General features: G+C 46.6%; 1 protein-coding gene across 2 annotated transcripts in view; it reads right to left on the reverse strand.

Annotated features, from left to right (window-relative positions):
* The window catches only part of EIF5 (eukaryotic translation initiation factor 5), a 61,939-nt gene extending 38,261 nt beyond the window's left edge, over positions 1-23,678 (reverse strand). The window contains exon 1 of one of the 2 annotated variants that reach the window (XM_056544946.1): positions 23,533-23,678. The gene's annotated coding sequence lies outside the window, so the exon portion shown is untranslated. The remainder of the gene's footprint in view (positions 1-23,532) is intronic. The other variant, XM_056544945.1, reaches the window with a different exon arrangement.
* Between the last annotated feature and the right edge of the window lie 3,040 nt (positions 23,679-26,718).

The raw sequence follows: 26,718 nt of genomic DNA on the forward strand, positions 1-26,718 counted from the left end.
GTCTACAAGTCAAGTCTCTACTGTCCCTACCAAAGTCATAACAGTAGCACAGTGGCCTGCATCATCATTATTATCACTACAAGTCCAAGCAAGCCTGAGAGGTTCCCTGTGTACCGGTCACCTCTGTGGAAGTTGGCTACCTGTAAGAAATGTTATGCTGCCTTCTTCAGTAAAGTTCCAGTTGCTTTAAAACCCTCTCTCATTTAATATATGCCATTTTGGGTTGGTTGTCGGTGGTGCCCTACACCATACAACCACATCCTGGCGTCATGAACACTAGGGGTTAAAAACATCTTGCCCCAGGGGTTAATTCCATCTGATCCCACCACTCAGTCCGCCACACCCGTGGTCTCACCACAGTGTACAAACAAGATTTATCCTTCAGTAGGGCATAGGGCATTGTGTAAGCATTCTAATTGGGTAGCAGACTACTTTAAGTAAGCATTGTATCATATTTTCTGTGCCAAGCAGGGTGGTCACACAGGACGCGATACAGGGTGTAACCTCCATTTTAGAAGAATGATCTTCATTTTATATCTATTATCCATAATGCTGGAGGGCCACAGTTTAATACCACTGGTCTATGGACATCCATTATGATGGTCACACATGCTCAGTTTAACTGCATGATGCTTGTTGGTCTGTACTGTATATACACCAACAAAAAGAACCAATAGTGTCAAATGTTCAGTTTATTAAACATATATCAAAAAAAGTATAAGACAGACATTTAAAAATAAGTTGTTAAAACTAAGGCACTGATATGACAATACAGAAAAGTGGAGATGGTGGGACAAGCGCATACACATGGAATACAGGGGACAGAGAAATAGAGGAGAAAGTCCAGCAGGCACATTACTCAAGGAAGTCACTGGTAAAAACACAGTATTATAGTAGCCAACATAAAGAAATATGCCACAGTGTATAAAACAGTAGAAAAATCACATGGGAAAAGCATGAACTACACAAAAAAACGACTGAAACTCCATAAGACATTCTGCCATGTGTGCTGCCAACCTACCAACTGGTAGGAGCTGGTAGGTTGGCAGCACACATGCAGAATGTCTTATGGAGTTTGTCTTTTTTGTGTAGTTTATGCTTTTCCCATGTGATTTTTCTACTGTTTTATACACTGAGGCATATGTTGGCTACTATAATACTGTGTTTTTACCAGTGACTTCCTTGAGTAATGTGCCTGCTGGACTGTCCCCTGTATTCCATGTGTATGCGCTTGTCCCACCATCTCCACTTTTAGTTTTAACAACTTATTTTTAAATGTCTGTCTTATACTTTTTTGATATATGTTTAATAAACTGAACATTTTACACTATTGGTTCATTTTGTTGGTGCATATCTTTGAAGTGAACCAACTGTGGTATATTTATCATTGGTTGCTATCTGTTGGAGGTATAATTGGTCTGTACTGTGTATGTAAGCAAGGAGGAGTATGGGAAACTGTATGCTCTTGCATGGCAACACCAGAGTCACACTTCAGAGGAAACCAGGAAGTGATCAGATCCATGGGAATAGGCACAATACAGGGATGTAGTCAATTTGTTTTCCTTTACATATATGTATGCTCCATGACAAACTCCCTTTAAATGGGCACTGTCAGATCCAAAAATGTTTTATATTTTGTTACTGATGAAAATTAAAGACCTTTCGTAGTTGTTTAATATTTTTGGAATATTTAATAAAGAAAACGGCTCCTGAAAATCCAATCACTAGAGGTCCCCATACCGACTGGGACAGTAACCAGTCCTGCAGCAGCAGCATCTTGTCCATGAGTCATGGACAAGAGATGACTCATAGACAAGGCTGCATGAGCAGATGGACTAATCACCTCCCACCACCACAAGTGAGGGACCCGCCCCCTTCCCCTGAGAGGATTTCTAACACTGTGAGCTAATGAAAAGAGGGATTTTTATAATAAATATACACCAGGTGATAGAGGCATAAAAAATAGATGCACATGGTCAGGATCAGGAACTGAGTAACATTTTTTTTTGTAATCTGACAGGTAAACTTCAAGGCTTTGTCTACGCAGCATTCATTGGAGCCAGGGCCGGCCTTCGGGGTGTGCAAGCTGTGCGGCTGCACAGGGCGCCATAGCAACAGGGGTGCCGGGCGGCCGGCACAGCTTGCAGCCCCCGTCACATTCTGGACATCCCTGTGTCCCCAAAAATCTTTTCAGGACACAAGGATGTCCTGGCAGTTACCTCTCTGTGGCGGCCCCCGTGTTAACTTTAAAAACGCAGGGGCCACCGGGAGGTAGCGCCCATGTGTCCCGTGCGTGCGCCCATATGAGAAAAGCGGAGCAGAGCATCGAGGAGGACGCGTGCATGGTAAGTCACCAGCGGCACATCATCTTCAGTGTTCCGACCTCCGCTCCCTGGTCCCGGGACCTACTGCTATGGCCCATAGGCCATAGCAGTAGGTCGTGACCCCGGTCCCCGGGGTCCCCGGACCGGAGGAGCGGTGGTCGGAACACTGAAGTGGGGCAGTAAACAGGCATACAGCTTCCAGCCGTACAGTATATGGCTGAAGGCTGTATGTCTGTAGTGGAACTATAATTCACCTAATGTGAATACTAATGTGAACCTAATGGGGGGGAACTGTACTGCACCTAATTTGGGGGAATTATACTGCACCTAATGTGGGGAGCTATACTGCACCTAATGTGGGGGAACTGTACTGCACCTAATGTGGGGGACTATACTGCACCTAATGTGGGGGAACTATACTGCACCTAATGTGGTGAACTATACTGCACCTAATGTGGTGAACTATACTGCACCTAATGTGGGGAAACTATACTGCACCTAATGTGGGGGAACTGTACTACACCTAATGTGGGGGAACTGTACTGCACTGCACCTAATGTGGGGGAACTGTACTGCCAACCTAATGTGGGGGAACTGTTCTGCCAACTTAATGTGGGGGAACTGTTCTGCCAACCTAATGTGGGGGAACTGTACTGCCAACCTTATGTGTGGGGACTTATACTGCCAACCTAATGTGGGGGACTTATACTGCCAACCTAATGTGGGGGACTTATACTGCCAACCTAATGTGGGGGACTTATACTGCCAACCTAATGTGGGGGACTTATACTGCTAACCTAAGTCTGATTAAGGGGGACTGGTGAAGGGGGGGAGGGTCTGATTAAGGGGTGAAGGGGGAGATGGTCTGACTATGAGTGACAGGGGACTGAGTAATAAGAACATGGGACTGGTGAAGGGGGGGTCTGAGTCTGCTTAAGGGGGACTGATGAAAATATTTGTTACAAAGATTTTTTTGTGTATGTTTATGGGGTAATAAGGGCCCCCCCCTTATTACCCCATAAACATACACAAGGTTAGCTCGCACAGGGTGCCTGAACACCTAAGGCCAGCCCTGATTGGAGCATGGGGTACATGCCAGAAGCCATGGGCGGGATGGCGGGTATGTTGTACTTTACATTTACATGACATTTCCACCCAAGTGTTAAAGTACAGTATAAATTAAGTCAGCAACCTCTTAAAAGTGGACCTGTGGCCCTACATGTCCCCTGTGGTCCATTGACTTTAGTAGGCTGAATACATTATATCTCATAATGACTTTGTTCTCTCTATTTCCAGAACATATACTGTCTCTGTTCAGGACTCAATAACATGGCCTACTATGTTTATAGATGAAACTAAATGAAAGATTATCGTTCTATAGTAATTTTGCCTTGGGTTAGGGTCCATAAGGCTAGATTCATACATGCAGTTTTTGGTTTCTTTTTTGATGCAGTTTTTTGCACCTAGGCTAGTAGGGTATCTTTTGTATCCACTCCTGTGTGCTTCTGTAGCCATATAATAAAAGTTATATTCTGTGAGGTTGTATAACACTATATCATTATACCCTTCAGAGTCGTCCAAGTCATATTATGAAACTTTCTGTACTTTTGTGGCAGGAAGAAGCATGAATGTCACATGCAAATGCAACTTTCATATGAGTTTATCACTTATCACAAGAAAATTGTGTTAATAAAAATCAGAAGCAGTCTTATGTATGTCTCTTTTCATACTGCCTCACGCTGTGTCGGAGGTATACCTTAGGGGCAACAAATAACTGTGAATAACAGTGTGTTTTAGTCTGTATAATCTGCAAAATTTAAATTGCACTGTGTCACAGCCATCATACGTAGGCACCCATTTAATCAAAACTATTGGGAGATTTATCAAGAAATGTCTATTTTAGATCAAATAATTTCCACCTTTTTTTTTTACTATACTTTGACTAGCGTGCGCCTTATTCATCAATAATGCGCAGCGTAATGATGAATAAGGCGCAGCTCTCCTTTAGGGTGTGTTCTCACAGGGCGTATACGCAGCGTATTATACGCTGCATAAAATTTGCGGCAGCAGCGGGAAATACGCTGCGTATTCCTTGCTCACTATACACACGGGCCTTTCCTGCGGCAGCCCTATGTGTTCAGTATGTTTTGGAAGCGGTGCCGCGCGTCACAGACACACCGCCACACTGCCCCGCCTCTAGAATTCACTACACACATAGGGCTGCCGCCGGAAAGCCCTGTGTGTATAGTGAGCGAGGAATACGCAGCGTATTTCCCGCTGCTTCCATAAATTTTGCGCAGCATCAAATACGCTGCGTATACGCCCTGTGGGAACGCACCCTAAGTGTGAAAAGTTGTCTAATGTACACCTTTTCTACAAAAGAGTCAGACCAAAAACCAGAGGCCTGGGTTCTCAACCCGTGGTACACGTACCCATAGGGGTATGCCACGGGTTCAGCGTTGGTATGCTAAAGCGCCGACAAATACTGGCCATGCACTGGCAAGTACTTGTCAGTGCATAGCCGGGCAAACCTCCAGCTGTTGCAAAACTACAATTCTCAAAATGCAGTGACAGAAGGGAATGCTGGGACTTGTAGTTATGCAACAGCTGGAGGCACACTACTATAACTTTCAGCATGCCCTTTGGCTGTCCGTGCATCCTGAGGGTTGTAGTTATGCAACAGCTGGAGGCACACTGGTTGCAAAACACAGAGTTTGTTACATAACTCAGTGTTTCCCAACCCGTGTGCCTCCAGCTGTTGCAAAACTAAAACTCCCAGCGTGCATGGTCTGTCAGTACATGCTGGGAGTTTTAGTTTTGCAACAGCTGGAGGCACACAGGTTGGGAAACACTGAGTTAGAAAACAGATAATGTTTCTCAGACAGTGTGCCTCCAGTTGTTGCAAAACGACAACTCCCAGCATGCCCAGACAGCCAAAGGGAATGCTGGGAGTTGTAGTTTTGCAACAACTGGAGGAGAACAGATTGGGGACCACTGTGTAGTGGTCTCCAAACTGTGGCCCTCCAGATGTTGCAAAACTTCAACTCCAAGCATGCCCAGACTGCCTAGGCATGCTGGGAGTTGTAGTTCAGCAACATCTGCAGGGCCAGATGTTACAGAACTACAACTCCCAGCATGCCTGGACTGTCTGGGCATGCTGAGAGTTCTAGTTTTGCAACATCTGGAAGAGCACAGATTGGAGACCACTGCACAGTGGTCTCCAAACTGTGGCCCTCCAGATGTTGCAAAACTACAACTCCCAGCATGTCCAGACAGCCAGAGGCATGCTGGGAGTTGTAGTTTTGAAACTTCTAGAAGCAGCAGCAAAGATTAGTGACAATCTTCACTGCTGCCTCTGATGCCGCTGCCTCCTCCACTTGCCTGACGCCTCCACGTGTGCCTGCCGCAGGTCCCCGGTCCCCACGGCTGCGCCGTTCCCCCCGCAGGTATGTGCCGTGGTCCCCCCACAGCTCTCGGGGTCCTCTTCACCCGCTCTGCCCGACGTCTAGGGGAGGGCAGAGCGGGGGATCTGAACTTTCACCCCACGTCAGCTGAGACACTATGATTGGTCCACAGGGACCAATCACAGTGATCGCTGACCAGGACCATCCACAGATGGTCCTGGGGGGGCTAGCAGAAGTTGTCCCCCGCTGGTAACAGCGGGACTTCTGCCAGTTAACCCGTGCAATGCTGCACATCGCTGGGTTAACTGAATGCCGTCTATAGATGGCGGAATGCGCAAAGGACCTGGACGGGATTCTGCGGGAAGGGGTTAAAGGTTGAATTGTGGAAGGTAGAAATGATTCTCACGCCTACTAGTAGGTGATGTAGTTTTGTACCTAAAAAAGTCGCAAATGATAAATACGTGACCACTGCATGGTCAAAAAGACAAAGTTCTACGGGTAGACAAAAAGAGTAAAACTGTCTCTATCAAAGGGCGCATAAAAGTCTCAAAATATGCTGCTTGCGCCTGAACTGCAAAAGCAATGATAAATCTTCCCCTATATGTTTTTCATAGTATGCAGCTCCATGAAATAGCTAAAACGGAAAAGAGACATAAGCCAAAATTACTCTATTTTGGCTTCCTTTGGGTAACGGGGTCCAAAGATATGTTTACATATATGTAGGGAGTAGAGACGAGCAAATTTTTTTAAAAATTTGATTCGGCTGATTCGCCAAATTTTCCCCAAAAATTAGTTTCAGTCCGAATTCATTTGTGGTGAATTGCTATTCAAAATGTCTATTTCTGGCCTACAGAGAGCCTCAATAAGGGTGTAGAATACTTTGCTTTGCTGTAACACGCATAGGGGGTGTGCTGGGTTAGAGAAATAATACTGTTATTCAGTATGACATGCAGATTTTTTTGGAAATGTATGTTTACGTCCTTGGCCAGCTCCCGCGATATAACGTGGGGTCACACGGCTTTGCAGTGAACAGTGTAAAAGATCAGTGTGTGCAGTGTTATAGCCCCCTATGGGAGCTATAAAAAAGCAAAAAAAGTGAATAAATGTCATTTAACCCTTTCCCTAATAAAAGTCCAAATCACCCCCTTTTTCGCATTAATAAAAAACCATGTAAATAAAAATAAATATAAACATATGTGGTATCGCCGCGTGCTTAAATGTCCGAACTATAAAAATATATTAATTAAAGCACACGATCAATGGTCTACGCGCAAAAAAATTCCAAAATAACATATTTTGGGTCACTTTTTATGTCATGAAAAAAATTAATAAAAGCAACCAAAAAGTCTGATCAATACAAAAATGGTACCGCTAAAAACTTCAGATCACGGCGTAAAAAATTAGCCCTCATACCGCCCCATAAGCGGGAAAATAAAAAAGTTATAGGGATCAGAAGATGACAATTTTGGGGTGTGTTTGGGATCATTGTCATGCTGAAAGACCCAACCACATTTCATCTTCAATGCCCTTGCTTATGGAAGGAGGTTTTCACTCAAAATCTCACAATATATGACCCCATTCATTCTTTCCTTTACACGGATCAGTCGTCCTGGTCCCTTGGCAGAAAAACAGCCCCAAAGGATGATGTTTCCACCCCCATGCTTCACAGTAGGTATGGTGTTCTTTGGATGCAACTCAGCATTCTTTCTCCTCCAAACACGACGAGTTGAGTTTTTACCAAAAAGTTCTAATTTGGTTTCATCTGACCATATGACATTCCCCCAATAATCTTCTAGATCATCCAAATGCTCTCTAGCAAACTTCAGATGGGCCCGGACATGTACTGGCTTAAGCAGGGGGACACGTCTGGCACTGCATGATTTGAATCCCTGGCGGCGTAGTGTATTACTGATGGTAGCCTTTGTTACTTTGGTCCCAGCTCTCTGCAATTCATTCACTAGGTCCCCCAGTGTGGTTCTGGGATTTTTGCTCACCGTTCTTGTGATCATTTTGAAACCACAGGGTGAGATCTTGCATGGAGCCTCAGATCGAGGGAGATTATCAGTGGTCTTGTATGTCTTCCATTTTTTTTTATAATTGCTCCCATAATAGATTTTTTCACACCAAGCTGCTTGCCTATTGCAGATTCAGTCTTCCCAGCCTGGTGCAGGTCTACAATTTTGTTTCTGGTGTCCTTCAACAGATCTTTGGTCTTGGCCATAGTGGAGTTTGGATTGTGACTGTTTGAGGTTGTGGACAAGTGTCTTTTATACTGATAACAAGTTCAAACAGGTTCCATTTATACAGGTAACGAGTGGAGGACAGAGGAGACTCACGCACCCTTAAAGAAGAAGTTACGGGTCTGCGAGAGCCAGAAATCCTGCTTGTTTGTAGGTGACCCAATACTTATTTTCCACCATCATTTGCAAATAAATTCTTTAAAAATCAGACAATGTGAGTTTATGGATTATTTTTTCTCATTATGTCTCTCATAGTTGAGGTATAACTATGATGAAAATTACAGGCACCTCTCATCTTTTTAACCCCTTAACAACCACCGACATAAATGTACCTCCTGGTGCGGCTGTACTTAGCGCACCAGGACGTACATTTACGTCCTGTGTATGACCACGAGCATCGGATCTGCGATCTGCGATCGCGTGGATGTCTGCCATTAACCCCTCAGATTCTGTGATCAATACAGATCACGGCATCTGCAGCAATGCACATGTTAAAATAGATGATTGGATCACCTGCAGTGCTGCCGCGAGGATCCGATCACCTGCCTCCAGCCATCTCCCGGCATCTTCTACTCTGGTCTGAGATCAAGCAGACCAGAGCAGAAGATAGCTAATAACACAGATCAGTGCTAAACCCTATGCTTAGCACTGAACAGTATTAGCAATCAACTGATTGCTATTAATAGTCCCCTATGGGGACATAAAAAGTGTAAAAACAAAACGTTGAAAAAATGTAAAAATAAAAAGTAAAAAAATGTGAAAAATCCCCTCCCCCAAATAATAACGAAAAATTTTGCCTTTTTCCCATTGTACCCCCAAAAAGCATATACATTTAAAAAAAAAACATATTTGGTATCACCGCATGTGTAAATGTCCAAACTATCAAAATATAATGTTACTGATCCCGTTCGGTGAACGGTGTAAACGTAAAAAATAAAAAAAAAGTCCAAAAATGCTGCTTTTTTGTCACATTTTATTCCTAAAAAAATGTATAAATAGTGATCTAAAAGTTTTATATATGCAAATGTGGTATCGATAAAAAGTACAGATTACGGTGCAAAAAAGGAGCCCTCATACCACCCCATATACAAAAAAATGAAAAAGTTACAGGTGGTCAAAATAGGGCAATTTTAGATTACTGATTTTGTACAAAAAGTTTGAGATTTTTTCAAGGGGTACAAAAATAGAAAAGTATCTAGCCATGGGTATCATTTTAATCATATTGACCCACAGAATAAAGAAGTAAAGTGTGCAGTGTGAAAAAACCCTCCAAAGTGTGCAAAATTGTGGTTTTCATTTAAATTTCCTCCATAAAAAAATAATTCTTTGGGCTCTCCATAAATTTTTTGGTAAAATGAGAGGTTTCATTACAAAGTACAATTGGTCACGCAAAAACAAGCCCTTAAATGGGTCTGTAGAAAGAAATATAAAAGAGTTATGGATTTTAGAAGGTAATAAAATTGAAAATCCAAAAATAAAATTGGCCTGGTCCTTAAGGTCAAAATGGGCTTGGTCTCCGTGGGAGAACTTGCACAACTGGTGGCTGACTAAATACTTTTTTACCCCACTGTATATGGTGGATGTCTGAATCTTCCAACAATGTAAGCCTTCTAGACCAATTTAAGTATAAAATTACATTTATTTAAAACACATGAACAGTTAATGCACTAGTTTTATAAAAGATTCACAGACCGCAGGGCCCTACGGCTGTGTAATAAAATAATCACTTGAACCTCAATTTACACACAAATATAAATATGTTTGTTTGCCACAATGTGTTTGTTTCAATATATACAGTGACCTCCCTGACCTACGATGACCCCGACATACGATAATTTTAACATACGATGGCCTCTCAGAGGCCATTGCATGTTGAAGGCAGCATCAACATACGATGCTTTTGTATGTTGGGGCCATCGCATAAACGGCTATCCGGCAGCACAGACTGCTTCAGCCAGTGGTGTAGCGTGGGTTGTCAGCACCCGGGGCAAGGCAAGTAATTTGCGCCCCCTAACCCGTGGATTTTAGCACGAGTCTCTTCCACTAGATTAGTTAAAGAAACGCTTACCCCCTAAGCACATGTATTGTTGGTTATGAAAATACTGATGTAATTAAAGTAAAATGCATCTAAATACAAGTTTATTTTCAAACACTTTATTGAGTGTGAACATGCATTACACATTCTCCTCATTTTCAGCAGGTCTATGAATACAAATCTACAAATGTAGTAACCTAGCATGGGCCATGCTATTATATGTCATCTCACAACCATCGTAAACGACAAAAAATATCAACAAAAACTAAACATAAAAAGGAACCATACCCTGGAGATGATCCAAGGCGACTTTGGGTATTATAAGTAAGCGGTAAATGTCAGGGGGGTATTAAATGTGCATTATATGGGCACATGACAGGGGGCCCCTGTCATGTGCCCCCACATATATTGCCCCCTGACAGGTGCCCCTCACATATAATGCCCCCTGACATGTGCCCCCAAATATAATGCCCCCCTGACATGTGACCCTGACTTATAATGTCCCCTGTCCTGTGCCCCTCACATATAATGCCCCCCTGACATGTGCCCCGCACATATAATGCCCCTGAGGGGGCAGGACAGGGGGCATTATATGTGAAGGGCACATGTCAGGGAGGGCATTATATGTGAGGGGCACAGGACATGGGGTATTATATATGAGGGGCACATGACAGGAGGGGTCCTGTCATGTGCCCCCACATATAATGCCCCCCTGACATGTGCCCCTTACTCATCATTTGCCCCTCTCACTTATAATTTGCTCCCCCCTCCCCTTTCTCACGCCCGTCACCTTTCTCCCACGCTGCAGCTGCTCCATTCCTGCAGTCAGTGAGAGCCGCGGGGACTTGATCTCCGGGCGCCGGCACGATGATGTGATGTCATCGCGCCGGCCTGCCGTGATTGGCTCTCACTGACTGCAGGAATGGAGCAGCCGTGGCGTGTGATAGCAAGGTGACGGGCGTGAGAAAGTGGTGGTGGAGCGGGACAGCCGACAGCTCCCGCTCCACCATGCGATAACAGTGGGCGGCGACCCGACGGCTCGGATCGGATTCGCACAGCCATCACTGCAGAGAAAGTGAATGAGCCAGGCAGGGGCAGAGAGCTGCGAATGCGCCCCCCCAGATGTTGTGCCCGGTGTGGCCGGCCCACCATGCACCCCCCACACTACGCCTCTGGCTTGAGCTGCTGCCAGATAGCCATTTAAGGTGCCCCGTGTGGTCCGGTGACGATCACTTACATGTCCCCGGTGCTCCGGACCGCCCTCTTTGGGATCCCCTGCATCACCATCGCTCTCCATCATCGTCATGACGGCGATAAGGAACGACGAACCCGTGCAGCAGGAGCGACGGGGACACCACAGGGACGCGGCAACAGCGATGGAGGGCGACATCCAGGGCAGAGGTGATGGTCCGGAGCAGCGGGGACAGGTGAGTAAACCTTCCTATATTTAACATTGCAAGGATCCCTCAACATACGATGATTTCAACAAACGATGGTTCATTTTGAATGAATTGTATGTTGGGGGACCAATGTATCTTACTGGAAAGAGGACCAATACAGCATGTGTTCGGCACTGTGTGCCTGTAAACACATTCACTGAATGATCAGTATTAACAATTTGTCATTCTATATAGACCACCTAAGTTCCCTATTACTCATGTACAATATCTGCCAAAACAATATACATATCCATAATTCCTGTATAAAATGTGCATTGTTCCTCTATATCATGTAAGGACAAATAGCCACAAATCCTGTAAAAGAAGATATGCAGTATTCCTTTGTGTATGATATGCAAAATGACGTCCTTGAATCCTATAAGAAAAAATATGCAATGTCTGCAAATCTTGTGAAAGGTAATATACAGTTTTCCTTTCATATGCAACAGCGGACAACAGGTATCTGTAGTGGTGATTATGTGCCCTTATGGTGAACAGATCCTGCAAAGCAAAATTGTTCAGACCCTAGTGAGACAGTCACAGCATTTGTTCCTGCAAAAGAATATTGTAGGCACTGAGTGCCACTCACCACTCCCGACTCCACGCTTAGACCTGTCCGGACGATGGGATAGTGGTGTCACGTTGTTCCAGCTAGAGGCAGTGATGGAGGTTGGAGGTTTGGGCTGGGAAGTGGAAGATGAGGTTCAACACTGATAAATGTAAGGTAATGCACATGGGGAAGAAAAATCCAGGCTGGGATTATGTAATAAATGGGAGAACACTTGGGACGACTCACATGGAAAAGGACTTGGGAGTCTTAGTTAAAGGGGTTATCCACCATAAGGTGATTTTAGTACGTGTCAGGATTCGGCAGGCTGGAGGTGGATCCTCTGTGTCAGAGAGGGATTGGCGTGGACCGTGTCGGTGGACCGGTTCTAAGTTGCTACTGGTTTTCACCAGAGCCCGCCGCAAAGCGGGATGGACTTGCAGCGGCGGTAGCAACCAGGTCGTATCCACCGGCAACAGCTCAACCTCTCTGACTGCTGAGATATGCGCGGTACAAGGGATTAGACAAGAGCAGGGTCGGACGTAGCAGAAGGTCAGGGCAGGCAGCAAGGATCGTAGTCAGGGGCAACGGCAAGGAGGTCTGGAACACAGGCTAGGAACACACAAGGAACGCTTTCACTGGCACAATGGCAACAAGATTCGGCAAGGAAGTGCAGAGGAAGTGAAGTAATATAGGGAAGTGCACAGGTGAAGACACTAATTAAAACCCATGCGCCAATCAGTGGCGCACCGGCCCTTTAAATCGCAAAGACCCGGCGCGCGCGCGCCCTAGGGAGCGGGGCCGCGCACGCCGAGGCAGCACAGACGGGGAGCGAGTCTGGTAAGCGGGTCGGGATGCGCACCGCGAGCGGGTGCGTCCCGCATCGCGAATCGCATCCCGGCTGGGAACATTATCGCAGCGCACCCGGTCAGCGGGTCTGACCGGGGCGCTGCGAACAGGAGAACGCTGTGAGCGCTCCGGGGAGGAGCGGGGACCCGGAGCGCTCGGCGTAACAGTACCCCCCCCCCCCCTTGGGTCTCCCCCTCTTTTTAGAACCTGAGAATTTGTGGATAAGGTCCTTGTCAAGGATGTTGTCCTCGGGTTCCCATGACCTCTCCTCCAGGCCGCAATTCTCCCAATCTACAAGAATTTTTTTTTTACCTCTGACCGTCTTGGATGCCAGAATTTCTTTAACCGAGAAGATGTCAGAGGACCCGGAAACAGGAGTAGGAGCAACAACCTTAGGAAAGAAGCGGTTAAGGATGAGTGGTTTAAGGAGAGAGACATGAAAAGCATTAGGAATACGGAGAGAAGGAGGAAGAAGGAGTTTGTAGGAGACAGGGTTGATTTGGCATTTGATTTTAAAAAGACCAAGATAACGTGGTCCCAGTTTATAACTGGGGACACGAAAGCGGACATACTTGGCGGTGAGCCACACTTTGTCTCCAGGAGAAAAGACAGGAGGAGTTCTTTTTTTGTCAGCATGTTTCTTCATCCGGGATGAGGCCTGAAGGAGAGATTTTTGAGTCTCTTTCCAGATGGTGGAGAAGTCCCGAGTCCCCTCATCAACAGTGGGCAAACCAGAAGGCATGGTAGTGGGGAGGGGGGGAAGAGGGTGAATGCCGTACACCACAAAGAATGGGGATTTAGCGGAAGACTCAGAGACTTTGAAATTGTACGAGAATTCGGCCCATGGTAGGAGATCGGCCCAGTCATCCTGGCGGGAGGAAACAAAATGTCGCAAATAGTCACCAAGAACCTGATTAACTCTTTCCACTTGCCCATTGGATTGGGGATGATAAGGGGACGAGAAGTTTAATTTGATTTTAAGCTGATTACAGAGGACCCTCCAGAATTTCGACACAAATTGAACGCCTCTATCCGAGACGATATGCGTAGGAAGCCCGTGAAGGCGAAAAATGTGCACAAAAAATTGTTTCGCCAACTGAGGCGCAGAAGGAAGACCTGGAAGAGGGATGAAATGTGCCATCTTGGAGAAACGATCAACGACCACCCAAATAACTGTGTTGCCATGGGATAAAGGTAAGTCAGTAATAAAGTCCATAGCAATCTGAGACCATGGTCGCTCAGGAACAGGCAGAGGATGGAGGAGACCGGCAGGCTTCTGGCGAGGGGTCTTGTCCCGGGCACAGACTGTACAAGCCCGAACAAAATCAGCAACATCAGCTTCCAGGGTAGGCCACCAATAAAAACGAGAGATGAGCTGGACGGATTTTTTGATGCCAGCATGGCCGGCGAGGTGTGAGGAGTGTCCCCACCTGAGAATCCTGAGGCGCTGGCGTGGAGGGATGAAGGTCTTTCCTGGAGGAGTTTGTCTGATGGAAGCTGGAGAAGCGGAGATCAGACAGTCAGGAGGAATAATGTGTTGCGGAGAAGCTTCCATTTCAGAGGCATCCGAGGAACGAGAGAGAGCGTCAGCCCTAATGTTCTTGTCAGCGGGGCGAAAATGAATCTCAAAGTTAAAACGGGCAAAGAACAATGACCACCTAGCCTGGCGAGGGTTCAGCCGTTGGGCAGACTGAAGATAAGAGAGATTCTTGTGATCGGTGTATATAATAACTGGGTATTTGGATCCCTCCAGCAGGTGCCTCCATTCCTTGAGAGCCAGTTTTATGGCCAGTAGTTCTCGATCACCAATGGAGTAGTTTTTCTCCGCCGGAGAGAAGGTAGAAGAAGAAATCCGCACAGGCACAGTAAGACGTGGAGAAGCGGAGTTTACACCTAGAGCTGTCTCACCTTTGTGCGGAATCGGAGTGCGTCTTTCCTGACGTGGAGGTCGGATAGGACAATCCTTCAAGAAGTGTTCGGTACTGGCACAGTACAGGCATAGGTTCTCAATGCGGCGGCGTGTCCTCTCTTGAGGTGTCAGGCGAGACCGGTCTACATGCATAGCCTCCACGGCGGAAGGCACAGGAACAGATTGCAGCGGACCAGAGGAGAGAGGAGCCGGGGAGAGAAACCGCCTCGTGCGAACAAAGTCCATATCCTGGCGGAGCTCCTGACGCCTTTCGGAAAAACGCATGTCAATGCGGGTGGCCAGATGAACAAGTTCATGCAAGTTAGCAGGGATTTCTCGTGCGGCCAGCACATCTTTGATGTTACTGGATAGGCCTTTTTTGAAGGTCGCGCAGAGGGCCTCGTTATTCCAGGACAATTCGGAGGCGAGAGTACGGAATTGGATGGCGTACTCGCCAACAGAAGAATTACCCTGGACCAGGTTCAGCAGGGCAGTCTCGGCAGAAGAGGCTCGGGCTGGTTCCTCGAAGACACTTCGAATCTCCGTGAAGAAAGAGTGTACAGAGGCAGTGACAGGATCATTGCGGTCCCAGAGCGGTGTGGCCCATGACAGGGCTTTCCCAGACAGAAGGCTGACCACGAAAGCCACCTTTGACCTTTCAGTTGGAAATTGGTCCGACATCATCTCCAAATGCAGGGAACATTGCGAGAGAAAGCCACGGCAAAGTTTAGAGTCCCCATCAAACTTGTCCGACAATGATAAACGGAGGCTGGATGCGGCCACTCGCTGCGGAGGAGGTGCAGGAGCTGGCGGAGGAGATGGTTGCTGAAGCTGTGGTAGAAGCTGCTGTAGCATCACAGTTAGTTGGGACAGCTGGTGGCCTTGTTGCGCTATCTGTTGCGACTGCTGGGCGACCACCGTGGTAAGGTCAGCGACAACTGGCAGCGGGACCACAGTGGGATCCATGGCCGGATCTACTGTCAGGATTCGGCAGGCTGGAGGTGGATCCTCTGTGTCAGAGAGGGATTGGCGTGGACCGTGTCGGTGGACCGGTTCTAAGTTGCTACTGGTTTTCACCAGAGCCCACCGCTAAGCGGGATGGACTTGCAGCGGCGGTAGCAACAAGGTCGTATCCACCGGCAACGGCTCAACCTCTCTGACTGCTGAGATATGCGCGGTACAAGGGATTAGACAAGAGCAGGGTCGGACGTAGCAGAAGGTCAGGGCAGGCAGCAAGGATCGTAGTCAGGGGCAACGGCAAGGAGGTCTGGAACACAGGCTAGGAACACACAAGGAACGCTTTCACTGGCACAATGGCAACAAGATCCGGCAAGGAAGTGCAGGGGAAGTGAAGTAATATAGGGAAGTGCACAGGTGAAGACACTAATTAAAACCCAATCAGTGGCGCACCGGCCCTTTAAATCGTAAAGACCCGGCGCGCGCGCGCCCTAGGGAGCGGGGCCGCGCACGCCGGGGAAGCACAGATGGGGAGCGAGTCTGGTAAGCGGGTCGGGATGCGCACCGCGAGCGGGCGCGTCCCGCATCGCGAATCACATCCCGGCTGGGAACATTATCGCAGCGCACCCGGTCAGCAGGTCTGACCGGGGCGCTGCGAACAGGGGAACGCTGTGAGCGCTCCGGGGAGGAGCAGGGACCCGGAGCGCTTGGCGTAACAGTACGTACCTGCCAATCAGTAATGGACATGCTTAGGAAGGATCTGCGCTTGTCTTGGGGCTAAATGGCTATGTTGTGAGATTACATTAACACTGTGGCTAGCTGTTTGTGAACTTGTATTTCCTGTTTGACTTTTCTTTTTTTGACTACAAATCCCACAATTCCATCTTCCTCCCTCCCACACATCAGCCACCCCACCCATTGAAACATAAATGAGCTGCATCCATTCAAATCAGTGTGGTTTTCAATCAGGATGCCTACAGCTGTTGCAGATTGATCCCTCTCCTACAAAGCGATCGCTCCCCCCATTGAAGCAGATAGGCTCCCTGTCATCAGCTGACTAGTGAGTCAGGTCTCGGCCGCATTGCAACCTGGGAAAAATCTGAGACAACATTCATTTTGTATGCTGGTAAAAATAAATATTGGAGTGAAAATCCCAGAAGAATTGTGAGAAAACAGTCACACACAGGTACAGACACTATATCATGAACTACACTAACTTTACAGCACCTGTAGCATAGTCTAATAAAAAAAATTCCTGGAATACCTCTTTAATAGTAAATTTTGCTGTAGTGACCAGTGTCGGACAGCTGATGCCAAGGCTAATAAAATCATGGGGTGCATCAATAGGGGCATAGATGCCCACGACAAGGAAATAATGCTACTGCTGTACAAATCACTAGTCAGACCACACATAGAATACTGTGTACAGTTGTCACGATGCCCTCTGGCAGGAGGTGGATCCTCTGTGCCAGAGAGGGATTGGCGAGGACCGCGCTAGTGGACCGGTTCTAAGCCACTACAGGTTTTCACCAGGGCCCGCCGCAAAGCGGGATGGTCTTGCTGCGGCGGTAGTGACCAGGTCGTATCCACTAGCAACGGCTCACCTCTCTGACTGCTGAAGATACTGAAGATAGGCGAGGTACAAGGGAGTAGGCAGAAGCAAGGTCGGACGTAGCAGCAGGTCGAGGCAGGCAGCAAGGATCGTAGTCGCGAATCGCATCCCGGCTGGAGGCGGGACCGCAGCGCACCCGGTCAGTGGATCTGACCGGGGCGCTGCAGCAACGAGGATGAGGCGAGCGCTCCGGGGAGGAACGGGGACCCGGAGCGCTCGGCGTAACAGTACCCCCCCCCTTGGGTCTCCCCCTCTTCTTGGGGCCAAAGAACCTGAGGAAAAAAAAGTCAATTTTTCCGTGATGAGGTCCGATGCACATTAGGAGGGGTTCTGTGCGGAAACACATGAGACAGTCCAATCTTTCATTGTTAATACAAAAGATGTAGAGGGGTCTGGCGAGACTGGTCACGGGGAACCTGTTGATGAGAGAGGCCAAAAAAAATTTTCCTGCAGACCCGGAATCCAAGAAGATCATAGTAGAGAAGGAGAAGGTAGAGGCAGATATCCGCACAGGCACAGTAAGGCGTGGAGAAGCAGAGTTGACATCAAGAACTGTGTCACCTTTGTGCGGAGTCAGCGTACGTCTTTCCAGGTGGGGAGGACGGATAGGACAATCCTTCAGGAAGTGTTCGGTACCGGCACAGTACAGGCAAGGATTCTCCATGCGGCGTCGTGTCCTCTCTTGAGGTGTCAAGCGAGACCGGTCAACTTGCCTAGCCTCCGTGGCGGGAAGCACAGGAACGGATTGCAGAGGACCAGAGGAGAGAGGAGCCGGGGAGAAAAAACGCTTCGTGCGAACAAAGTCCATATCCAGGCGGAGCTCCAGACGCCATCCGGAAGAACGCATGTCAATGCGAGTGGCAAGATGAATGAGTTCATGTAGGTCAGCAGGAGTCTCTCGTGCGGCCAGAACATCTTTAATGTTGCTGGATAGGCCTTTTTTAAAGGTCGCGCAGAGAACCTCACTATTCCAGGACAACTCGTAAGCAAGAGCACGGAACTGAATGGCGTACTCGCCAACGGAAGAAACACCCTGTTCCAGGTTCAGCAGGGCAATCTCGGCAGAAGAAGCTCGGGCAGGCTCCTCGAAGACAACACGGACCTCAGCGAAGAAGGACTGGACTGTGGCTGTGGCAGAATCATTGCGGTCCCCATCAAACTTGTCCGGCAGGGACAAGCAGGGGTTAAGAACGGCCGGTTGCTGCGGAGGAGTTGCAGGAGCCGGCGGAGGAGATGGTTGTTGCAGCTGTAGCTGTGACTGAAGTTGCTGTATCTGCGGCAGCAGCTGCTGTGACTGAAGTTGCTGTATCTGCGGCAGCAGCTGCTGTAACTGTGACTGAAGACGCTGTGTCTCGGAGATCAAGTATGCCAGCTGTTGATCTCGTTGGGCGATCTTTACGCCAAATTTGTCTGGCAGGGACAAGCAGGGGTTAGGAAGGACCGGTTGCTGCGGAGGAGTTGCAGGAGCCGGCGGAGGAGATGGTAGTTGCAGCTGTAGCTGTTGCTGTATCTGCGGCTGCAGCTGCTGTATCTGTGACTGAATACGCAGTGCCTCGGAGGTCAAGTATGCCAGCTGTTGATCTCGTTGGGCGATCTTTAGGGCTAGCTGGGCGACCAGTGTAGGATCTTCAGCGGGATCCATGGCCGGATCTACTGTCACGATGCCGGCTGGCAGGAGGTGGATCCTCTGTGCCAGAGAGGGATTGGCGAGGACCGCGCTAGTGGACCGGTTCTAAGCCACTACAGGTTTTCACCAGGGCCCGCCGCAAAGCGGGATGGTCTTGCTGCGGCGGTAGTGACCAGGTCGTATCCACTAGCAACGGCTCACCTCTCTGACTGCTGAAGATACTGAAGATAGGCGAGGTACAAGGGAGTAGGCAGAAGCAAGGTCGGACGTAGCAGCAGGTCGAGGCAGGCAGCAAGGATCGTAGTCAGGGGCAACGGCAGGAGGTCAGGAACACGGGCTAGGAACAGACAAGGGAACGCTTTCACTAGGCACTAAGGCAACAAGATCCGGCAAGGAAGTGCATGGGAGGAGGTTAGATATAGGGAAGTACACAGGTGATCACACTAATTGGTAATTGGGAAGATTGGGCCAGGCACCAACATTGGTGCACTGGCCCTTTAAATTGCAGAGACCCGGCGCGCGCGCGCCCTAGGGAGCGGGGCCGCGCGCGCCGGGACAGGACCGACGGAGAGCGAGTCAGGTACGGGGACCGGGGTGCGCATCGCGAGCGGGCGCCACCCGCATCGCGAATCGCATCCCGGCTGGAGGCGGGACCGCAGCGCACCCGGTCAGTGGATCTGACCGGGGCGCTGCAGCAACGAGGATGAGGCGAGCGCTCCGGGGAGGAACGGGGACCCGGAGCGCTCGGCGTAACAACAGTACTGCGCACCAGTGTACAAGAAAGATATAGTGGAGCTGGAGAGGGTTCAAAGACGGGCAACTAGAGTAATACGGGGAATGTGAGGACTACAGTATCCAGAAAGATTATCAGAATTAGGGTTATTTAGTTTAGAAAAAAGAAAACTTAGGGGAGACCTAATAACTATGTAAAAATATATCAGGGGGCCGTACAGAGATCTCTCCCATGATCTATTTATACCCAGGACTGTATCTATAACAAGGGGGCATCCTCTACGTCTAGAGGAAAGAAGGTTTCTACACCAGCACAGATGGGGGTTCTTTACTGTAAGAGCAGTGAGACTGTGGAATTCTCTGCCTGAGTAGGTGGTCATGGTGAACTCTGTAAAAGAGTTCAAAAGGGGTCTGGATGCATTTTTGGACAATAACAAAATCACTGGTTAAGTATGCTAAATTATAGGGACAGAACGTTGATCCAGGAATTTATTCTGACTGCCACATATGGAGTCGGGAAGGAATTTTTACCTCTAGTATGAGGGTTTTTTGCCTTCCTCTGGATCAACTCAATAGGGACTTATTAGGGTTATAGGTGGAACTTGAGGGACTCTGGTCTTTTTTCAACCTTATGAACTATGTTACTATGTTACTGTGTTACTATGATGGAGATACATATTTAATAATACTCTCAATAATATTATTATTATGATTATTTTAGAATTTTTCTACCCTTTTATACACAACTATGCCTTTGTATTCAGTTTATAAGTTTAGTCTCGGCTCTGGATAGAATCATGTATAATCCACCCCAGATTTTGAGGATAATCTAGGTAAACACAGGTGCAAGACCTCTAGACCATGTATAAGAAACATTGAGCTTCATAGTGCACACCACTGCCATTTTGAAATAACTGTATTGAAAAGAGTGTTACTCCAACAAGTAAGCAAATAGAAAGACCTGTGGAAGCCTGGAGAGGTTGATACAAATCTGCACAAATTGCAATAATATCCAGAGCACACAACATGACAACTACTGGAACCAGCATTCCCTGTAAGGACGTAACAATGTTCCTGAAGTGTGCGCTCAGCCCTTTCGACACACTGACCTGCAACCAACGGACCAGCATATGTCACACGCCACCGGGAATTCGCTGGAGTGAGCCGCCGCACTGTGTCTCCATCGCCACCTCTAGCTGGAACAACGTGACACCGCTATCCCATCAAACGGACTGGTCTAACCGTGGAGTCTACAATATTCCTTTGCAGGAACAAATGCTGTGACTGCCTCCAATAGTCGGAACTATTTTGCTTTGCAGGATCTGTTCACCATAAGGGCACGTAATCACCACTATAGATACCTGTTGTCCGCTGTTGCATATAAAAGGAAAACTGTATTTTTCACAGGATTTGCGGACGTTGCATATTTTTTCTTATAGGATTCAGGGACGTCATATTGCATATCATACACAAAGGAATACTGCATATCTTCTTTTACAGGATTTGTGGATATTTGTCCTTACAGGATATATATTAGAGGTGCACCGAAATGGAAATTTCAGAACCGAAACGAAACCGAAATAAAAAAAAATGTCTGGCCGAAACCGATACCGAAACCGAAAATGACTTCTCCCCGTCTTCTGGTAAAATGCAGCGCTCCGCTCATTAGATTAGATTCCCCCACATTAGATTGCCAGCTCCCCCACATTAGGTCGGGAGTTCCCCCACATTAATAGGCAGCTCCCCCACAATAGTAGGCAGCTCCCTCACATTAATAGGCAGCTCCCCAACAATAGTAGGCAGCTCCCCCACAATAGTAGCAATTCCCCCACAACAGTAAGCAGCTCCCCCACATTAGGTCAGCATTTCCCCCACAATAGTAGGCAGGTTCCACACAATAGTAGGCAGTTCCCCCACAATATTAGGCAGCTCCCCCCAACAATATTAGGCAGCTCCCCCCACATTTGTAGGCAGCTCCCCCCCCCCCACATTAGGTCAGCAGTTCCCCCACAATAGTAGGCAGCTTCCACCCACCCCACAGACATACAGCTTCCAGCCATATACAGTGTATGGCTGGGGCTGTATGTCTGTACTGCTGCCCCCCCACAGTGATCCGGTCACCGGAACACTGAAGATGACGCGCCGCCGGTCACTTACCAGGCCCCGGCCAGCGCGCGTTCTCCTGCGACGATCCTGCGGTCCTCCTGTGTCTCTACGGTTGTACGCACAGGATGTCCCATGCCATGCGTACAACCATAGAGGCGGAGAAGTGAAGGACCGAAGGAGGACGCGCGCTGGCCGGGGAAGGGTGAGCGACCGGCGGACATCCTTATGTCCCGAAAAGACAGGGATGTCCGGGATAGGAATACTTCTTTTTATGTGCCCGGGCCGGCTCCCATGCATGGCTGCAGGCGAGGGCCGACCAGAGCATATAAAAACTAATATTGTATATTAAAAACCAGGGGGCCTCCAGCTGTTGTGAAACTACAACTCCCAGCATGCCCGGACAGCCTTTGCCGGTCCGGGCATGCCTGGAGTTGTAGTTTCACAACAGCTGGAGGCCCCCTGGTTTTTAGTATACAGTATATTAGTTTTTATATGCTCTTGCCGGCCCCCACCTGCAGCCACACACGGGAGCCGGCCCGGGCACATAAAAAGATGTATTCCTATCCCGGAGAGCGCGCCCCCCCAGATGTTGTGCCCCACCTGCACCCCCCACGCTACGCCTCTGGCACTGGCAGTGTTTGTAACTTGTGCTGTGGGTGGGCAGGGGAGGTGGGTCATTATCGGCAAATTTTTTCTTGTTTCTATTTCGGCCGATATGTATGCATGCATGTTTTTTTTACAGGAATTATGGATATGTATAATGTTTTGGCAGATATTGTACATGAGTAATAGTGAACTTAGGCGATCTGCTTAGGTGGTCTACATAGAATTACTAATAGTTAATACTGACCATTCAGTGAATGTGTTTACAAGCACACACTGCTGAACACATACTGTATTAGTCCTCTTTCCAGTAAGATATATATTGCAAACAAACACATTGTGGCAAACACACTGTATGTATATGTATATGTATGTATATATATATATATATATATATATATATATATATATATATATACATATATATATATATATATGTGTGTGTAAATTGAGGTTCAAGTGATTATTTTATTGCACAGCCGAAGGGCCCTGCGGTCTGTGAATCTTTTATTATACTAGTGCATTAAAGGGGTACTCCGGTGAAAAACTATTTTTTTTTTAAATCAACTGGCGCCAGAAAGTTAAACAGATTTGTAAATTACTTCTATTAAAAAAATCTTAATCCTTCCTGTACTTATTAGCTGCTGAATACTACAGTGGAAATTCTTTTCCATTTGAAACACAGAGTTGTCTGCTGACATAATGAGCACAGTGCTCTCTGCTGACATCTCTATCGATTATAGGAACTGTCCAGAGTAAAAGGAAATCCCCATAGCAAACATATGCTGTTCTGGACAGTTCCTAAAATTGACGATGTCAGCAGAGAGCACTGTGCTCATGATGTCAGCAGACAGCTCTGTGTTTCAAAAAGAAAAGAATTTCCGCTGTAGTATTCAGCAGCTAATAAGTACAGGAAGGATTAAGATTTTTCAATGGAAGTAATTTACAAATCTGTTTAACTTTCTGGCGCCAGTTGATAAAAAAAAAAAAAAAGTTTTTCACCGGAGTACCCCTTTAACTGTTCATGTGCTTTAAATAAATGTAATTTTATACTTAAAGGAAAACTGTCACCTTGATCACCCACACTAAACCGAATATACACTGCGTTATAGTGTGGGTGACCAGGAATCCAAAGATGGGTCACTTACTATAATCGGTGCTGTGGTTCCCGAGATATTGGCTGGCGAAGTTCCTCTTCTGAATTCAGGGAGTTGCGCGCAGGAGGCCGGGTCCCCTCTGGCTGGCCGCCCCTGCTTCTTTCCGTCTTCTCAATCAGCAGTCCCCTTAGTTAGCATATTCATATTCTGTGACTCCACGTCCTAGTGACGGGAGTCACATGTCACATAAGCGCTGTGCTCTGTCGGTAGAGCACATGCGCCTACAGCTCTCACATGACTGTTTTCAGCAGTTAGAGCTCAGGACATGAAAGCTGTATGTAAACTGCCTGCGCATGCGCTCTACCAACAGAGCGCAGCGCTCACGTGACATGTGACTCATGTCACTAGGACGTGGAGTTGCAGAATATGAATATCCTAACTAAGGGGGTGACTGATTGAGAAGACTGAAAGAAGTAGGGTCAGCCAGCCGGCAGGACCCCTCCTCCTGCACACGACTCCCTGAATTCAGAAGGAGGACTTCGCCAGCCAATATTTCAGCAACCACATCACCGATTATAGTACGTGACAGCTCTTTGGATTCCTGGTCACCAACACTATAACCCATTGTATTGGGTCTAGTGTGGGTTATCAGGGTGACAGTTTTCCTTTAAATTGGTCTAGAAGGCTCACATTGTGATGGATGATAAGCTGAAGACTGAGAAATCCCTTTTTTAACCTTGAGAGAAGGGAACTGCAACCCAAGAGTTGTATTTGAAATCATAGTTTGCAACTGTTCATTATTGTGCTGTTATTTGCTGGATTTATGCAAGTAAAAGTTACTGCAAGTGAATGTGTGCGTGTGTTTGCCACTGCCAGACCCACTTGTCGCCACTGAGCGGCCTTGCTTTAATCACAGAACCTGTAGGCCTGCCACCTACTAGGACAGTGTCATGCCTAAATGTGCCCTCCACATATCCTACCCCTAAAGCTCAAATTTTCTGTCCCCCAGAGATCAGTGGGGGGTCTTTAATCACGCACAGAGGTAATTGGGAAGGGAGGGACAATAAAAATATTTATGGACATTTATCAACGGGTTTAGTCAGATTTTCTTTACTATAATTGTCGCAAAATTGTCGCAACTGCGACTACACGATTTTTCGTGCGACATTTTGACTGGAAAGCGAGAAAAGCAAGTTTTCCTAAAATTTACTATGTAGTAATAATTTTAAAATGGACTACGGGTAGTCAGGTATTTATTAACTGCGACAGTCGCAACTGCGCAAAAGAAAAGTCGCAACAGCGTTAAAAATTTACTAAATTTACTCCAGCTCAAACATGGAGCAGAAAAAGCTACTACCAAAGTAAAAAAGGAAAAATTGCTTACGTGAAAGAAAATTATCAACAGGCTGAAACCAGTTGATAAATACGTCGCACATAAGCAAAAAAAAAGTAAGGAAAAAATTACTAAAAAAAAGAATACATAAGCAAACATTGATAAATGTCCCTCATAGAGATCCTATGTGCCCCCTAAGCCACTTACTAGAGATGCTATGTTCTGGAACATTTACACAGGCTGTGACTATGTCTGAGCCACAGGCAGCATATGGGTGGCAAGTCCTCCTGCAGCTCCTTTAGCGATGAACATAACGCCCACCTTCTATGGTGCGTTGCCCCGAATATACACCTCCAGGGCACATACAGTAATACATTGATAAGTGTAAAAGCCTTCAGCAAACTCTTTTACTTACTGTGATCATGTGATCACTTTTTTTTTTTTTTTGTTAACAACCTCAGTTACTTAAGAATTTTCTGTTGGGATCCAAAATACATTTGTTTAAATTTTGTCATATAGTACAATATTATACTTGAATATCATGGGCGCAGTGTACACCTATACTAATGTTCTTTGTGGTCATGATGAAGTGTTTAGAGAATCCAAATTGATGAATGAACTATAGAAACTAAGAGACTAAGTAAACAGTTTATTACAGCCACATTTCAATAGCTGTACACATACTTATTTCATGAATCTTTGCTGTTTTCATTTGCAGAGTGGCAAAGACAGGATTCGCCTGTTCCCTTAAACACTGGCTCCAGTGTAGCTGATGTGCGTAGGTAGGAGACTCTACTTTTAAAGGGGTATTCCAGGCAAAAACTTTATATATATATATATATATATATATATATATATATAATCAACTGGCTCTGGAAAGTTAAACAGATTTGTAAATGACTTCTATTAAAAAATCTTAATCCTTCCAATAGTTATTAGCTTCTCAAGTTTTCTGTCTAACTGCTCAATGATGATGTCATGTCCCGGGAGCTGTGCATGATTGGAAAATATCCCCATAGGAGCTGCATAGCTCCTGGGACGTGAGTCATCAGAAAGCAGTTAGACAGAAAACAGCAACTCAACTTCAGAAGCTAATAACTATTGGAAGGATTAAGATATTTTAATAGAAGTAATTCACAAATCTGTTTAACTTTCCAGAGCCAGTTGATATATAAAAAAAAGTTTTGGCCTGGAATACCCCTTTAACTACCGGTAACAAGCATTACAATTACCAGTAGAGAGAACACCATGTGGATGCAGAGATAAGGGTACTTCAGCATCAGTAGACTTGGTGACATTACAAACAGTTGTACATTGTGCAAAACATTCATATTGAAATAATTCTTGTTTATCCATTAATGTTAAAGGGGTACTCAGGTGGAAAACTTTTTTTTTTAAATCAACTGGTGCCAGAAAGTTAAACAGATTTGTAAACTACTTCTATTAAAAAAATCTCAATCCTTCTAATACTCATTAGCTGCTGAATACTACAGAGGAAATTCTTTTCTTTTTGGAACACAGTGCTCTCTGCTGACATCTCTGTCTATTTTAAGAACTGTCCAGAGTAGAAGAAAATCCCCATAGCAAACATATGCTGCTCTGGACAGTTCCTAAAATGGACAGAGATGTCAGCAGAGAGCACTGTGGTCATGATGTCAGCTCTGTGTTCCAAAAAGAAAATAATTTCCTCTGTAGTATTCAGCAGCTAATAAGTACTAGAAGGATTAAGATTTTTTTAATAGAAGTAATTTACAAATCTGTTTAACTTTCCGGCGTCAGTTGATTTAAAAAAAAAAAAAAAAAGTTTTTCACCGGAGTATGCGGTATGCCGTATGTGGTCCCGTATGGGACAAAATGTGATGTGAACCCAGCCTTAGTTGTCCCAAGTGTGCTCCCATTTAATA

This window comes from Hyla sarda, chromosome 11 (assembly GCF_029499605.1).
Source record: "Hyla sarda isolate aHylSar1 chromosome 11, aHylSar1.hap1, whole genome shotgun sequence".
NCBI classification, from domain to species: Eukaryota; Metazoa; Chordata; class Amphibia; order Anura; family Hylidae; genus Hyla; species Hyla sarda.